Source organism: Corvus brachyrhynchos, unplaced genomic scaffold, assembly GCF_000691975.1.
Source record: "Corvus brachyrhynchos isolate BGI_N302 unplaced genomic scaffold, ASM69197v1 scaffold83, whole genome shotgun sequence".
Taxonomy (NCBI): Eukaryota; Metazoa; Chordata; class Aves; order Passeriformes; family Corvidae; genus Corvus; species Corvus brachyrhynchos.
The window spans coordinates 4436085-4440145 of NW_008238464.1; the positions used below are offsets into that span (position 1 = coordinate 4436085).

General features: G+C 39.3%; 1 protein-coding gene across 1 annotated transcript in view; it reads left to right on the top strand.

The window, feature by feature from the left end:
- Positions 1–1446: 1446 nt before the first annotated feature.
- The window catches only part of NCK2 (NCK adaptor protein 2), an 84656-nt gene continuing 82041 nt past the window's right edge, over positions 1447–4061 (top strand). Inside the window, exon 1 of the mRNA XM_008635834.2 lies at positions 1447–1529. The gene's annotated coding sequence lies outside the window, so the exon portion shown is untranslated. The remainder of the gene's footprint in view (positions 1530–4061) is intronic.

Consider the following 4061-nt stretch of genomic DNA (forward strand, 5'->3'; position numbering starts at 1 on the left):
CTTTAGTAGGGCTGAGGCCGGAGGTTTTCTCGAGGAGCGCGGTGCACTGTGGCCCCAGTTGATACCAGTGTAGGAAAAGGGCACAAAGGTAAAATTACACCTCATGTACTGAGTGTTCAGTGAAGCGCATCCCTGCGTGTTTTGGGAAGAAAATTACTGAAGTTTGTAAGTCTTCTCGCCCTGTTTTTAATTAAAAATGTGCCCAGGCTAACAGCTACCCCTTCCTGGTGGGGTAGGCACTTTGGCCTATCTCAGATCAGGTTGTCAGATTGGGATTCAGGTTTGTAATTCAGGTCTCACAGCTGGCTGATCATGAGTGCTCTCAGTTCTAGTTCCTATGTTGATATCTTCCACTGTTTTTTAACCGTGAATGTGGCCCTCTGCATGCATCAGGGTTATTCCCTGAATTCCATGTAATATTTCACTCGGAGCTGTCATGTTTTTGTAAAACAAAGTGAAACCTTTTGTTGTTTTAAAAGTTAAATGGTGACTGAAAGTCGGCAAGAATTTAAAGTGTTCTTCAGCTTGAACAGCGTTTCTTCCCCTTCTCCTTCCCATGAAGCATTTTTGTTTCTGAGGAATATACTGCTACTGTTCTAGCAGCTCAACGTGGGAGAATTAGACTTCTCTTTCATGAAATGTGGTAGTGGCCTTTGTAAAAACCAATTTTCATGGCCCAACCACGCGTGGTTTGTATCATCGGGAGTTTGGATTAGTAACTTAACATGGAAGAATTTGAAAGGACTTACTGGGTAGGAGATTATGAAGAATTTCTGTTTGGAAGTACTTGTTTTGCCACTGCTTTTTAGGAATCTGAAGCAGTCTGCACCACATAGATGATGTTAATGGTACTGTGTTTTAATTTTTAGGATTATAATTTCTGATGCAATGTTGTTGCTTCTCTGAACTATTGATTTCACAACTTTGGAAATCAAAATCCTCTGTCTTGCTCAAGTCTGTTTAAGAAGTTGAGCAGATCGCTTTGTCTTTGTAACTGACTTTCTTCTTGTGACTTTGACAGAAGATGTCACTTTTGGGAACAGTGAATAAATGTAGCAATAGAAGGCACCTGTACCATGAAGATCAAGGCTGTAATTAGCAAATATTTTTATATAGGCCATGAAACAGATACAGATTCATTATAATGTTAGCTCTTGTTGCTGTTGTTCTGTATTGCAACATTAGCTGTTGCATTTGCCTCTTACTTCTACCAGATTATGTTTCCGATTGCTTTTGTGAAAAAAAAAAAAAAAGATACACAAAATCACTTTTGCTATATTTTCCCAAAACTAACAGCAGAGTTAGCCCTTGATAGTCTGGATGATCCTTTTTATTGCACCCTGGTTACTGAACATATGATAAATTCAGAACTTCAGCCTTTGCCTTGTTGCTGCACAGAAAGGGAACTCACCTCCCCTTCCTGTCTTTTCTTCTCTAGTTTCCTGGCTTGCTGTCTGGAAGCTTATGGAAAGGTGTTTGTTCTCTTCGGTGTCACCTTGCATCTTCTGTAGCTAAAGAAGAGAGACAAGGTCAGCCATGTCTGCTGCTTTTCCAGCCTTTGTTTTTTTGTGCCTTGTGTTGTTGTTGGTATGTTAATCCTTTGCAGTGGTCATGGCTTTCTTTGGTAGAAACTATAACAGTAGTGACTCGAAAAGTGATACCCAGATAGCTCTGTTTGCTGGTCGTGGTCTTGAGCAGCAGCAAAACTACCCAGAGTATCTGCATTTTTCATGCTCCTTGAGCATAAAAGCTGCTTCCAGACTCATGGAGACAGGTGCTGTATCAATTTACTTGCCGCAGGTTTGAAATCAAAACCAAGGCATCTTTGAATGCAAAGCGCATGTTCTAGAAAAATATTTTCTGTTTGCATTGAGGGACTGATGGTTTCTAAGCTGTGGCTATTCACAACCCCCCATTCCCAGTGTGTTTTGAGGAAGGAGGATTACTGATGTGGATTTATTAGAGGTGTTTAAGGGAGTTTTTAGATAGCTGAAAACTGTGAAACCAGGTGCTGCCGTGTTTCAGTTAGTTTAGTCAGACAGGGGTGGGGTGCTGGGTGCTCGTCGCTGGACACCCTGCTTCCCCAAAGTAGGTCATCTGGCGTGTCAGAGAGGCGGAGGGTTGAGGAACTCTGCAGGAGAGCTACTTTCTGCTTCTCATGAAATAATAAACTTAAAGGCAGTGCTCTTTGTCCTTGTATTTACTAGGTATAGAGAAATGTTGTAGAACAATAGTTTCCAGGGAGTGAAAGTCAAGGATTCTTACTAGCTCCTGAAGTGAACAATGTTCAGAGACAGCTGGGATGGTGTTTGTAATGTGGGAAATAGCAGTGTTTCTTCATCCTGAGGTGGAGAAATGAGGCCTGCACTAATCACTTCACCTGTGAACCATTGTCCAGTCTTTTGAAAAAGTTAGTACATGAGATCCTGGTACACCTTTTGAAAAAATGAGCTTTCTGTTTGTTTTGCTTTGCAGATTTATGCATATTGGCCCAGGAATCCAGAAGTTATTTCTGTTTTAGGTAGTTCCAATTTAAAATTTTCTTGCAAATTAATTAGACCCATTAGTTTTCTCATAATAATATAGTCATCGGTGTTCTGCCCAATTAAACTGTTGCTCTGTTCAGTGGTGGGTAAAGTAATTCTTCCAAATGTTAAATTTTTTTTTTCTTGAAGTAATCTTTTTTCCTCTATCATAAGGATTCTTAATTGTTTCATAAATGCTAATGGCATGAGTAAATTGAAAGTGCATTGAAATATGAAATATATATATTTATATTCAATTAGGTATATGTGACACAACAAATTAATTTGTTTCTCACCATTAATGGAGTTCATATTTTAAACCCAGCATAAATAATAACTTTGTGTGCAATGAGGTGGCCTGACAGTGTACATTTTTAAACTTTAATAGAGTATTGCATATTTTAAGAATTCAGATACAGAGGAATATATCCTGATTAGAGAATACCAACCCATTGCATTTTAAATTACTGCAGCTATACACAAAACCCTGGTGTCAGTAAAGTTTTAGAAATACTCATGCTAAGAAAAACATATGTTAGAGTGGAAGCTCGGGCATGCTGGTATAGCCTGTATTTGTTCACAGTTATAGAAACAAACTTTGTGGTTTAGAGACTTTTTGGTACTATAGGTTTGCTGTGCTGGTTTTGGTCCTGATCTCATTAGCCAGTATTAATATGGTGACATGTAACTACTGTTGATCATTCGGTGGAGCAGACAGTGTGGTGAACATGGCATGCTTGGCAGATCCCTGGATTCTCAAAAGTGTTGCTTTTCTCTTACAATCATGACAAAATACAGGTGCAAAATAAAATGCTATTCGGGTGTGTTTTTACCTTACCCACTTTTCCTCAATTCATATCAGTTACCGTGTGCAAAGTATGCACAACCATAGAAGCAGACGTGAAAACAGGTAGTGAGATATACCACAGATAGAATATGGCTGAAATTTTATGAGACAAAAATGGTGAATGTAGTATGTTTACAGAATCGGGTAGCAATTGTCTTAGGCAACCTCCTTTTCAAAGTCTTTTTTTTAATTAATGAAATGAAATACAAACTTTGTTTCACATAAGATGTTTAAGCAAGAAAGGAAATATAGTTAGGTAGCCTGTTGTGTTTCAGCAGTTGTGCTGTTTGGATAGGTGGGGCACTGGTTTCCTCTGTTGCTTCAGAGGTATCTATTGTGTGGTGCTTGGAGTTGATGTGGATGGTACTTGCTGTGCCAGGACTGGGCTGATTAGCCAAGATGGATCAATAACCAAAAATAAACGAGCAGGCCTTCAGTTTATTACCTATTTGTTACAAAGGCAGATTTTAGCCTTCTGAGCTGTTTGAAATTTCTACATTCTAGTAATGATCAAAGTATTTATGAGGGCCTTAATGAAGAGAAGTGACACAAGTGTGAAAGCAGGTACTGAAGTTTATGGAGAAGCTAGAGGATGCGGATGCTTTGCTGACGCTGGGTCATGTCCTCTTACAGTGCGAGAAGCTGCTTTTAGCTGAGTGCTGTCTCTTTGTTTTCTTTTCCTATGGGTT